Raw genomic sequence first — 13573 nt, 5'->3', positions numbered from 1 at the left:
GTGACGTTACTGTCAGTGCTTTTATGTCCCATTACAGTCGAGGTCCACAACGGCAAGAGAGGAGCCCAGGCAGTCTGAATTGAGTGCAAAAGCTTTTGCAGTCTCAGCGCTGTCTCCGTGTTCACTCTGGCCCTTCCAGGCCACCGATGAGAGCTCTTTGGGGCTGGGGAGGCCCAGTGAACCTGGCCACAGAGCACTTGATCACTTTGGTGACAGCCCAGTTGGTGGCAGCTCTGCAGTTCTGCAGTCTGGTTGTCCCCTAGGCTCCAAGAGGGCACGGGCCACACCGAAGTCCAGGCAGCTCTTGACTGGGCTGTCTGCTCGTCAAAGCTATGCCTCGCCTGTGTCATTTCCAAATGCATGCAGCACTCCAGCAAAAGAAAATCCAAGCAACTGAGAGAAGCAAGAAGTCTGTGGGTCAGGAAGTGCTTTGGGTTGATGTTATTCTCTATCCTGTTGACATATAATGCTGAACCAGTTCAATACCAACTGCTCGCCTGCAGTCCATATACTGGGCACTGTGGGACAAGCACTAGCCTGATTTGCAAACAAAGCCGGTCAAATCCTCCCTCTCTTGAAACTGTATATTGCTGTGAGAGCAGCTAAAAAGAACCAATTAATGTGTAATATAAAAGATCGGCTGGTGGTCAGTCCTGTGAAGCAAAACTAAGCAGCCCAATAGGATGGACAGTGGCAGGCTGCTCCTCTGACAGCTGGCCAGGGCTTCTGGGGACATCTTGGGTTAAAGGGCTTTTACTGCTTTTTTTCCGTGTTGTTTTTTTGTCAGACATGTCTGTAGTACATAATGGCTGCATTCCTCACGGGGAGTCGGTGCGTGTACCTAACGCCTCTCAATTCTTTTCTTCCATCCTTATCTTGATCCTCCCTCCCCTCTTCCTCCCTCTCTTGGTCCCCTTCCCTTTTGTAAAAGATCTGTTTCCCTTTTCTCTGTTGCCTATTTTTTATTTTGTTTTTTATAATATTTTGAGTTTTTTGTATAAGAGAAACCATGCGATATTTAAGCTTGTATGTCTGATTTATCTCACCTAACATTATGATTTCGGGGCACAGTACATTAATTTTTTTCTTTATGGCAGAGTAGTACTCCATGGTTTATAGAGACCACATTTTCTTTATCCGCTTATCTGTTGGTGGACCAGTACTGAGACTTAGCTCTTATGAATTGTGCTGCCGTACTCTTTCTGGCCTCTTTCTCTTTTTTCCTGTCCGGTATTCCTTTCTAAGACAGCTTTGCTCCCTGGCTTTCTCCAGACCTTTCCTCTTTCATTGTCCTGTAACCCTTGTCATCTAGACTGCTCAACCTTCCTTCTCTGCTGGCCTGAGGACTTGGCCCTGTCCACATCATCTGCTGAAGCTACTGCAGTGGCCCTGTGACCATACCCTGCCTCAGAACCTGGAATGCATTTCTTCTGGGAGGGGAGGGAGGCCAGCCGCCCCACCCTTGTACACTCAGCTGGATACCAAGTGTTCACTGAGCCTGGTGACAGGATCGTTGCCCTCTGTGCCACTCCCAAGTGCTCAGGAGACTGCCTGGGTGACCTTTCAAGAAAGATGTGGTGTCATTCCAGGGCCAGGCATCAGCCTGCATATCAATCTTATTTGGCTCCCCTCCCCTCCCCTCCCCTCCCCTCCCCTCCCCTCCCCTCCCCTCCCCTCCCCTCCCCTCCCCTTCTCTCCCCTCCCCTCTATTTCATTTCTTTCCTTTCACTTCCTTCCTTCTGTACTTCTCTCCTTCCCTTTTTCCTTCTTTTCTTTTTTTCCTTAGCTGAATGAGTTGCTATGTTTAAAAGCTGGGAAATACAGTCTCTGCCGCTTCTTTGGAGATGCCAGACCCTCCAGCCACTGCAGGTCCACACCCTGGTAGGCAGCAGGAGGCTGGAGCTGAGTGCGTGTGCCCTGTGTGTCCCATGCAGTCCCCCGTTCACCACAGTCCCTGCTGCTCCCTGTTGTCCTGGTGCCCTTCGTGCTGTCTGTCACCAGCCTATTTTGGGGATTGTGTTGCAGGCTCAGAAACTAAAAACAAGGGCAAGAGTCTACATTCTACATTTCTTTTCATTTCCGTCGGCCTGGAAGCTCCCCCCATGGTTTGTATGTTTAATGCGTGTTTGTCGGTCTGGACATTGTTGGCTGACAACATGGCAAGTCACTTAAACTTTCTGTCTCTTGCTGCTGCTTTCTGATTCTTACCTTGTTCCTATTCACTAATTTTTCTGTTTCTGCATTTAAATGTCTTTGGGCAGAAAAACAAGGAAACACTTTAAGATCTAACTAGCCATTTCCAAACTTGGCTGATCATCCAACTAGCTTGGGAAACTTCTTAAAAATTTAGATTTTCAGACTCTACTCCAGATCACTACCATCAAATTCTTTATTTTTTTTATTTTTTAATTTTTTTTGGTACCGGGGATTGAACTCACAACCTCACACTTGCCAGGCAGGTGCTTATGCCACTGAGCTAAATCCCCAGTCCTACCATTGAAATCTTTACAGGTACTGTTTAGGGAATCTGGATATTTGCTTAACAGGCTCAAAATTAGTAAGATGCTGTTGAGAAGTGACTTCCCAACTTATCCAGGACCTTTTAGATGATTTTAAGAGTCTTCAGTGGATAGTGAATTGGACACTATGGGTCATAGGGAGGACCCAGAGAGTGGCTTACTCTGAGCTAGGTGATCTCCCCAAAGTTTGTTCATAAAAGAGTCTAAAATGTTCATCCACATTTTAGCCTAAGTATAAAAAGTTGCCCAAATCAGATGTAAACATTGGCCTATGCTTGCTTGTGTTTTTAGTGACTTGAAGCTTAAAGGCAGCCCACGGGCATTTCTTTAGCAAGCTTTGCATAATTGGTTTTTAATTTGTGGTTCTTTGGAATAGCATTGGCCTTCTTTCCCGTGGCTCTGATATATTTTTTTGTCTTACTTGGTTGGCAGAAAGATCCAATGCGTTCTTTCTTGGAATAGAATCTCCAACCTCATCTTTGAAGTCCTGAATTCTTACTTTGCTTCCATCGTCTTTGTTAGCATGTTTCTAAAAGTATTGGCTTTCCTGTAGGTAAACAATTCCATTCGAGGAAGAATGATTGATACTGATTAGCCAGAGTGAGTGTGTTTGACATTGGCCCTTTTGATACTCTCTTCTTTGATATCACATCCAGTGTTCAGGAGAGTTCTAGAGCTTTTATTTAGGGTTGGTCATAATTGCTCTTGTCCTAGCATAAACTCCTGGAGAGATGACATTCGAAATCTAGCTGGATAGTGCACTCTTAGCCCAAGTCACTTTTGAAAGATCCTATTGCTTTTCCTTAGACATTCTGTGTTAAGATGGGGATAATAATAATACCTACCTCTCAGAGTTGCTGTGATGAAGAATGAATTAATGCAGGTAAAAGTTTCACTGATACTTGGGATAAGACACACACATAACATAAATTGTGATCCACTTTTCAAATGTGACCATTATCTGAATTTTTATCATTGATTTGGGTACTTGCGCCTTGGGCTTCCATTTCCTGGAGGGTCCCCCATGCCTGGCAGTGCTGGGCAACTTGTGTTTAGAGGTGCCCGCTTGTCATGGGAGCATGGCACCATTCCATCCCAACCAGAGGGCCTGCTTCTTGGGTCTGGGTTTGAACTGAAGCACCTGGGTTAAAGTTTGGCTCTGTCTCACATGCCTGACATGACTGTTCATAAGTCAGCTGATTCTTCAGAGCATCAGTACCCTCATTTATAGAAGAAGGCAACTAAAGCTCATAAAGTTGCATCACGAAGGTGTGTAAAGATGATTTTGTGTGTAGCGCATCATCCCTGTCAGCTACTGTTATAGAAACTGGTACATATGTAGCGAACCATCTAGTCGGACAGCACTGGTGTTGGGGCATTTTGAGCCTGTGGCCTGGAATTCAGGAAAGCAAGCTGATCTGCCTGTTTCTGGTAGTCTGTGCACTTTAGAGACAGCTGGAGTTCCTGCTGTCTTCACCTGCTATGAGAAGAAGGCTCTTCAGCCTTCTCATGTCCCTTAACTGCTTTGTATGACCCCTTGTTTGGTTCCTGTGGTGTTAACGTCATTACTGGATACCTATCAACCACTAGTTTTTTGTTTGTTTGTTTGTTTGGTACCGGGGATCAAACTCATAACCTCGTGCTTGCCAGGCAAGTGCTTACGCCATTGAGATAAATCCCTGGCCCACTAGTTATTTTTTTTAGCAGCCCTGTGAAGTGGCCGCTTCACTCAATGTTGGTCATCTTTTGGTGTCCCCAGGTCCACTGGCAATGTGGACTCATAGTTGGGAAACTGAGCCCTCTCCAAGGTGAGACCTACCTTGCTGAATAATGTGAAGCTTCTCAAATCTCCCTCCCCTCTACTATGCCTAAAAGGCACAAAGCAACTGACCCAAGATTGCAGGAGAAAGACCTAGAAAGAAATTCGGATAGACTCAGGCAGGTTGTGAAGGTGCTGGGCATGGAGTTCCGCGGCTCCTCTGGGGTAGCCGTGCTTCAAGATTGTGCATTTCCTATCACATGCTGGGCCCTGTTCTTTTGCTTTGAGGCCTCTTTTCCTAAGCACAGCGCTTATGCATTCGCTGGATGACAAGTTCCTTGCTCTTCGTCTCTGTAGCCCTTCTCCCTGCCTCCCCTGCCAACAAATAAAGATGTTGGGCTCTTGAGAAGCAATGCCATTTCAAAGCAGGGCATTGCATTGGAATAGTTTGGCTCTGAGCAGATCACTAGATGTTTGAGCTTTCATATCCTCCCTTGTGAAAATGAAGAAGAAAATAAAAGCACTGTTAAATAGATGTGAGGATTTGGAGGATTTGTTACTTCTGTGGGAAAACTGCCTGGTCAGCAGTAAAGAAGAAGAAGGTTGGATAGTTGGCTCTCAAACCTGAGATAAGAGAATAAAAACTAAATTGTGCTTCACACTTGGCTACTAGATGTCAAGTCATCCAGCTTGGGAGCTGGGGTGGGTGAAGGGCTCCATGAAATGGGACCCCACTTCCCACCCCAGACCCCTCCTGGTCAGTCCAGAGCAGGCCTGCTCTTCCAGGTAATGTCAGGAGAGATGAGGTGAGCAGTCAGCATGGGTGAAAACCTTTCCTGGTACAAAAAAAATAAAAAACTTAAACTTAGTAGCTAAAATGGTAAAATTCAAAAGAAAACAGCTGTAAATCTTTATGATCTTGGCTTAGACAATGGTTTTGTTGATGTGATCCCCCAACACACCAAAACACAAGCAACTAAAAAAACCTATAAATTAAACATCATCAAAATTGGACAATTTTGCATACCAGAGGACACAAAATGTGAAAAAAAGTCCACAGAGAGAGAAAATCTTTGCAAATCATAGATCTAATAAGGAACTTGTATCTAGAATATATAAAACTATTACAGCTGAATAATGAAAAGATAACTTAGTTGGGAGCTAGGCAAAACATCTTAGTGTACATTTGTTCAAAGAAAATACATAAATGATGAACTAACACAACGATCAGTTACATTGGCCCTCAAGGAAGTGCAAACCAGAGCCACAGTGAGACAGCACTTCATACCACTCTGTGACTGTAACCCTAAAAGAGATAAAGCAAGTTTTGTGAGGATGGGGCTTTTGCAGTCATGAACTATTAGTGAGACCATTATGTGGTGCAGCCACTTTGGGAAATGGTCTGGCTGTTGCTCAAAAGGCTAAAGATAGAGTCACCGTATGAGCCAGCAATTACACACACACACACACACACACACACACACACACCCAGTAGGAAGGAAAATATGCTCACACAAAAATATGTATGTGAACGTTTATAGCAGCGATATTCATGATAGTGCCAAAGTGGAAATATCTGAGCTGCGCCTCAATGGCTAAAAAACATGTGATATATTCATAATGGAATATAACTGGTCCCTAAAAAGAATACTGATACATGCTACAGTCTGGAAACTTGAAAACAGTGTCATGAGTAAAAGAAGCCACTCACAGAGGACACACGGTACATGACTCCATATACATAAAGTACCCAGGAAAGCACATCTACAGACGTAGGAAGTGGAACTGGTCCTCTGCTGGCTCAAGACTGGGAGATGGGAAGAATGAGAGTGGTGGCTGCGGCTTTTGGGTTTCTTTGGGAGGTGATAAAAGTGCTTGATTCTGGTGGGAATTGCACAACTCTGTGGATATACTGAAAGCTGTTGAATTGTCTATTTCACTGGGCAAATTGTAGGATGCGTGTGAGTTTTATTTCAATAAAACTTTTTAAGATGGGGAGGCGTAACCTCTGCCGCAGGGAAATGGGAAAGATTAGAAGGGATAATGGAGCAGATCACCCAGTGTATGGAGGCGCTCCAGGGTCAGGAGCTGTGATTGTTAATTCCGCTCTTGGACCAGCAGCAGTGGAAAGCCAGGGTCTGGCTAGACTCATTCTCTGGCCTTTCCTTTTTGCTACTAGTAGCATCCAGAGGCAAGGGGTGGGCTCCGACAGCCCTTGGTGTAGGGCTGCAGGGAAACAGTGTTCCTAACTGGCTGCCATTTGTCAGGACCCCTGGGGAGCCTTCTGACTCAATGGGTCTGTGCAGGCTGGTAGGGGTTCTACCCGGACCAGCCCAGGACTTTAAGGGATGCAGCATCTGCATGACTAACCCAGACAATGCATTTCGCAGCTTATGAAACTCTTTTCCAGATGTCATCTTCTCTGATCTATTCTAACAGCTAGATTAAGTCATTTGCCAAGGTTTTTTGATGTTGACATAGGGTTTCACTGTGCAGTTCAGCCTGGCCTTGAATTCACTGTGTAGCCCAGGCTGGCCTCTATTTTGTGGAAGTCCTTCTGCTTCAGCCTTCCGTGTTGCTAGGATTGCAGACGTGCATCACCATGTTTGGCTCCAGGACCACATTTTTAAGGCTTCATTTTATCTATTCTTTTAAAAGAAAACAAGATCCACATAAATGCACATACCTATTATTTATGAAATGTGTCACCTTGGAGAGCACCATCGAGGTGACAGCTGGTGCCAGGTTGCTCCGTTTTGTATAGATTTCAGAGCAGAGCCCTTCCTGTTACTTGTCCTTAGCTGATGAGTATTATGCAAGCAAAGCTGATAAAGCATTACCCTAATCCCCCTGCCTACCTCCATCTTTCTACCTAACCGCCTGCCTAGCTACCATTTATAACAAACTGCTGATTTTTCCTGTCTGAGAAAAACCAGACAAGAATAGTTTGGGTGCTGAGGTTATCAGAAACCTGCAAATGTTCCACTTAACCTGTAAGTTAAAAGTTTGATATTAATCAAAACACATCTTATGGTTCTTGCCAAATGGCTATAAGTCTATAATGCAATTATAAACCCTTGAATAAAATTCTATCTTTATATGAAGTTAGTATTTTGTGGTGTTATTTAAACAAGAGGATTTTGCTCCTGGACCACTTAGCAAATTAATGAGACCCTGGTCTCTAAATAAGAATCAAGATATCACTCAGTGAGAAGGACCTGGGTTGAATCCCAGTAACATACACACACACACCCCAATCTGAAATCCACTGGTATATTAGTGTTTCTCAAAGTGGGGCCAACAGATACTGACACGAACTGGGAGCTTGTTAGGGGTGCAGAGTCCTGGATCTCACCTCCTGATGTAGGGTATAGGATCCCTAGTCTTAGACTGAAGCTGACCACAGAGCCCAAAAACCCATGCTACAATATGTCCTCCAGGGGATTTGGGTGCTCTCTAAATGCTTGGGTGACATGACTGTGCCTCCAGCTCTGACTGGCAAAGGACCTATGAGAATGGCCACAAGGCCCTACAGCCACACTGTCCTTCAAACCTATCTCTAGTTCTGCCCCTGAGAATTCCTTAATGCTCCTGGGACCTGAATCTTTGCAAGGCATGAGTTGCTCTCTGAGTCAGTGAACACGTTAGTGATTCCAAAGTGATTATTTCCAGGTCTGAAAAGCCTCGCCTTGCCTTTGCCAGTGACCACACCCTAAGGGATTTCCAAATTAATTAAACTGCCTATCGTGTCTATGGCTGGCTCCTTTATTGTTTTAGGGGAGTGAGTCAGATTAGTTGTCCTGATTCTGTAGGAACCCACGTTTGCTGTTCATGACCCCGAGTTCTCAGCTGCTCTGGCCTGTGCCTGTAGGAGAGGGAGCTCTACCCTACCTTGCCTGTCCTGGGGTGGCCAAGCCCTTCTTTACCACCTCTCTGAACTTTGATTGCATCTGAATCCTTACATGGATCACTCATGGTGAAATCACCCTTTCGTCTTCCAGGCCAGGCATCCCAGCTTGGCTCTGCCACATCAGCGAGATTTATATTAGCTGGCGTTTGGTACCCTCCGTGTAGAAGCTGCCTTTCTGCTGGGTGATTTGTCTGTTATTCATGCCTCATGATTAAATGAAATTGGCTGAAATCCGTGTTTTAGCTGCACACCCTGCATACAGATTCAACAGAACCGCCTTGGTGGAGAATAATTAAGCAAGGACCTTGTTTTTCACCTTCACGATGAAAAACAAATGACTTCCGAAGGATTTAAGAGTATGCCACTTGAAATGGTCTTTCTCCGTTAGCCAACTCAGGGCTCTCACAACAGCCCCATTCATGAGTATTCTGTGCAGCAACTGTATTTTCATGTAATTGTACATAGAGTCATTTTGCAAGAGCTCGTCTCTCCATTTTTAGCCCAGTATGTAATCCAGGCAGGTCACACTATTTGCTGTAGTTGTTAAAGAATTAGTTTCGACTGGATTATTAACTCTCTGAGAAGAAAATGAGGTTTTGCCTGCCAGATACATTCTGCTTCTTACCTAGCGAGAGTCTTGTGGGGCCACTAATTCTCTCCTGTCCTCGTCTTTTGAAGTGATTATCAGTGGGGCAAGAAAGTAGATTGATTGCCTAGTGGGAAACCAGACCTCACAAAATCATAAATATGAAATGTGCTGGAAATAGACATGTTTCAACAGAAGTCATCATCCTCCAAATAGCTGTCCTCCAGAAAAAGGAGTTCTCAGTGTTCACCGTCTCTTTTTCTCTGCAATGTTAGAATCTGTGCCTGTGCCAATGTGATTTTTCCTCTGTCTTCTGGACTCTTTCTCAATTTTGTAACAACAGTGTTTGCTCTCCCTAGCAGGACTGTCCACAAATGGGTGTCACCCTGCCCAGTTGGCTCTAGCAGGCTTTGTTCCAAACACAATGCTGTCTTTTCTTAGCAGTAGAAATGGGCCATTCTCCATGGCTTTCTGAGAGAAAAGCCCTTCCCCATTCTGTTTTTGAAACCAGCCCATGCCTCTGCAGCCTACTGTCTGTAGGTTCTTTAAAGCTAAAAGAAGGTTTTTCCTGTACATGGGAGGGGGTTCAAGAGGGCCAAGGTCAGGGAAATGCCACTTGCTGCAGAGACATGGGTGGTAGAGCAGTGGGCTCCTTGTCCGTGGTGGGCCCTAATGCCGACAGAGCTCATGCTGTCATCTCAGACTATCCGTTCATGCAGAGGGCAGCCCTGCCACTTCCCAAAAAGCGGTGGCCTGTCTGGTCCTGCCACTGTGCAGCCCAGAGCCTGGGCAGACTCCTTCCTGTGTCTGAATTGCAGCTCCTGGCCCAGTGACAGAGATGCATGACCTCTGGGTCTTCTCCCTTCTGGAACCTCCCCACCATTTCCTGCAGATGCAGAGAACACAGCAGCCTCAACCACCAGCACCTGAGCCCAGTGTGAGAGCCCAGTGAATCATTTTGACAGGTAGAGCCATTTCCCTGCCAGCGCTAGCACAGAGCTCTCACCTGGTGGTTGGCTGAGCTGCTCTGAGCAAACACAGCTCCAGTGTGAGAGTTTGGTTATATCCTGGCACTGGAAGGCAGCTGGAGAGAAGCAGAGAGAGCAGTGGGGCTGGGAGTCAGAAGTCCTGGTCACTGGCTCCAGGGTCAGATCTCCCTCCTTCCCTCCCTTACTGGACATTTAGAGAGTGCTATCGCCGTGAGCTCTGCAAAGTACTGAGCATGCAAAGTCAGCAGGATGCAGGCGTGATCCCCAGGGGATGCCCAGGTGACTGGAGGAGATGGAAACTGAAGACAGAAGACAGAACGATAGGGGTTAGGATAAGTTTAGCATTGTGTGGGAGCGCTGAGTGGAGGGACAGCTTCAGGAGGGCATGAGATCAGGGAGGACTTCCTGTGGGAGGTGATGCTTCAACTGAGTGTCCAGGAGACAAGAGAAGCAAACCATGAGGACAGCAAGGTAAAGGCACACAGGGGCAGGGAAGCTTGAGGTAGGTAGCAGCTTGGTGTTTCAGGAGCACAAAGTAGAGAGGTGGTACGGACTGCAGGTATGCCCACAGCAGGTTGGGTCAAGCCACAGGGAACCTTATTTAATATACTGAAGAGCCTAACGTTTATCCTTAGGCTAAGGAACTTAGAATTTATCACATCTGACCACGAAAGGTCATATTTGCACCTAAGTTAAGCTCTGGTGAGGCTAGAGGATGGTCACGCAGGACTTCCAGGCACATACGGTGGTCCAGGAGAGGAAAGGGACCTGGGAAGTAACAATGGGGATGGACAGTGGGGAGCAATCTGAGGATGATTTGAAGGGTGCAATCAGATGGCCTATATGTTTGCAATTGGAGAAAATGAATGGGAAAGAGGAAAGGTGAGGCCTGTCCTCAGGGGAGCTCCTGGGAAGGGGTGGGCAGCGGTACCAACTGAATGGAGAGAAGAGATCAAGAAATCAGCAGAGGGCGAGGACCTTGAGGGACTGAGGGGCGTTCCCACTCACTGTCTACTGGCAGTGGATGTTTGGGTCTGGAAAGGAAGATTGATTGGCTTTCGTGTATAGGAAGTTGTGAAGCCGCAGGAGCCGTTGGAGCGATGATCCAGAGGGTGTACACCGAGGGAAAAAGCAGCCGGCTGAGGATAGGCTGGAGGCTCACCTGGAAGGGGAAGGAGGTCTCAAGCCAGAGACCGTACATGTGCAAAGTCCCAGGCAGACAAGTTCAATGTCATTGATCAGGGCAGAGAGAATTCAGGGGCAAGATGATGCAGAGTCAGCACGGCCAGGAGGCCCAGAAGGGTGCACTGAGTAGCGTCCTTTGACTTTGTCCCTGGGGACCCAGTCACTGTTCTCAAGTGTACCTGTCACAGCAAGCTTTTTCCTGCCTTAGGCCTCAGTTTCCTCATCTCAGGATGGAGCTATGAGCTTGCTAAGAGCTCCTTTCTGGCACTGAGACTCTGAATACAGAAACTCACAGGCTACTTCTGGTCCCCACTGTGAAGTGGTCTTCCCCTAGAGGGTCCAGCAAGTAAGAATCCAGCGACTGAAGGCCAGGGATTTAGTTCAGTGGTATAAGTGCCTGCCTGGTAAGTGCAAGGTTTTGAGTTAGGTCCCTGGTACCATAAGGAAAAAAAAAGAGAGAGAGAGAGAGTCTAGTGGCGACCTTGGAAGGCTTCAGTCCCCCTAGCCCTACACAAGGCGGCCTGGGAGAATGGGAGGGTGATGCTTCTCAGTTGTAAACTGAGGCTCCTCGGGCCCGCTATGCAGCAGGGCTTGGGGGCCAGAGAGAAGTGGGAGCTAGTGTGTTCATTAAAGATGAGCCACAGGCCTGGAGGGGTGAACTGAAGGGCCTGAGGTCCCAGACGGGGACATGGAAATGACAAGAACCCATGCCTCCGATGACAGCCCCGTTGGGGCCATTGTGTGCCAAAGGTCAGAACTTAGCAGGTACAAGCCTTTGATGTGTTTTCTTCAGCTCACAGCGTTCATTTTGAAATAAAATTCATTGCTGACATTAAACATTGGGAGATTTTACTCTAACAACTCATGTTTCTGGCTAGCTTTGGAAGACTTGGCAGTACTTAACCTGCTTGTTGGGGTGTCCCTGCCTTGGGAGTCAGTGGGCACAGGCCCATCCCAGACTCTTCCTTCACTAACAGTTTCTTGCTTGGCCTCTGGAGGTGACTTGAGTTCACAACCCAGTAAACTGAGCATTTGTCTTAAATATTCTCTGTAAGCCCTGCCCACTGTTTACTGAAAAACTTGAGGTCCAGACTTGGGCCCTTTGAGGAAGAAGGCCTGGCTAGAGGAGATGGGAGAGACCAACACAGTTTCTAACAGCTCAGTCCCAAGGGAGGTGCTAGCAGGGAATGCCTGGCCCCTGCAGGCTGCAAGGGGTCAACATCAAGGGTGTTGGACTCAGGCCCTTGGGGTTTCTTCATCTTTCATCCTGCCCTACTGCAGGCGGAGGGGGCTGCGGACCCAGGCTGGCAGCTGTGGCCTGGCTGAGGACTGGACCCTGGACTGTCCTGCTTTGCGGATGGTGTGAGGAGGGAGTGGGTTGGGACCACAGCCCCTGGCTCCATGCAGCCTGCTTCTGTGGGGGAATGTCTGGTATGTTTGGCATTCGGGTGTTTACTTCCCAGGGTGCTCATGGGTCCCTGGTGCTGGAATGTGGCTCCTCCATAGGGATGTGGGAAGGGCTCTCATGGGCCTGGCTGGTGGCTGGAGGCCGAGGGCTGGATCTGGAGACTGCAGGGCTGGCTCACCCTGCCCTTTTCTCTCGCCAGCTCTCCTTTTGTGCCAGCTCCACCAAAGAGGGAGGCTGAAGGTGCCGCTGTGGGCCCTGGCACTGCTTTCCTGTCACCCAGCAAGGTGGGCAGGGGAGGTGGCAGCTGCAGAACCCTTTGTTGTTTTGGCTCTGGGCTGATTACCACCCTGTCCAGCAAGGATCAATGCATTGTGCTTGCCAGTGAGGAAGAGAGAGCACAGGACTTTCCCAGGAACATAGCCAGTCTGTAGCAAAGCTTTTGGGGGACTCCTCGAGCCCTGAGTCTCGGGCAAGGCTGGTTCTCTCCATCCAAGCCAGATTTTAGTTTGACATGGAGTCGTTTATACCTCCACCACTCTAGGGTGAGGTTGAGCTTTTCTCTGCTTTTTCTTGCTACTTGCTTTATTGTTCTTTTTTCTTATTGTTTTATCCATGTAAAGTTTTTTGGTTTCTTTTGTTTTCTGTTTCCAAGGCCTTGGGTTGAATGTGTCACTTCTCTTTCTCATTCGGTCTGTCGGTGGGTCCCAGAAGCTGTAATTTTGAAAATGCTTATGAAATGTAAGAATCTAGGGTCACATGTGGGCTGCTGTTGCCACTGACAAAGCTGCATAGACAGCACCCAAGAAACATGAGCGTGGGTGGGCGTTAGGCTGAAAGGACGTGGCTAAGCCCCTTCCTTTAACCAGCTAGCTTACATGTCATGCATTCATGTCCCTTGTGCAGTAACATTTTTTTTTAATTTAAAAGACTCATAGTTAAAAGCAAAATTGATCATTGCCTGTCAAGTTGAATCATCTCCTGTTGATTTATGCTCTTATCATGAGGATGTAGCTGGAAAGGGAGACCTTGTTACATGTATGGAGAGACACGTAGTCTACCTGCCTCTCAGAGAGCAAAAGCACTCGGCTCCTGAGGCTAGAGAACCTGACTGGGGATCTTAAGCTGTCACAAAGCAACCTGGCAGCCTAAATGTCCTTAGTTCCCTCATTTGTAAAAGTAGGGGAGGACAATGGAGCTGTCCTAGATTGTTTACTGAC

The 13573-nt window shown here is 47.2% G+C and overlaps 1 protein-coding gene across 2 annotated transcripts in view; it reads left to right on the top strand.

Annotated features, from left to right (window-relative positions):
* Jdp2 (Jun dimerization protein 2) overlaps positions 1–13573 on the top strand; it is a 39048-nt gene that overhangs the window by 11634 nt on the left and 13841 nt on the right. The window lies entirely within an intron of this gene.

This window comes from Cavia porcellus, unplaced genomic scaffold (genome assembly GCF_034190915.1).
Source record: "Cavia porcellus strain 051 isolate PalLab524CR breed Dunkin Hartley unplaced genomic scaffold, mCavPor4.1 scaffold_31, whole genome shotgun sequence".
Taxonomy (NCBI): domain Eukaryota; kingdom Metazoa; phylum Chordata; class Mammalia; order Rodentia; family Caviidae; genus Cavia; species Cavia porcellus.
This window is presented reverse-complemented; position numbering and strand designations above follow the sequence as displayed.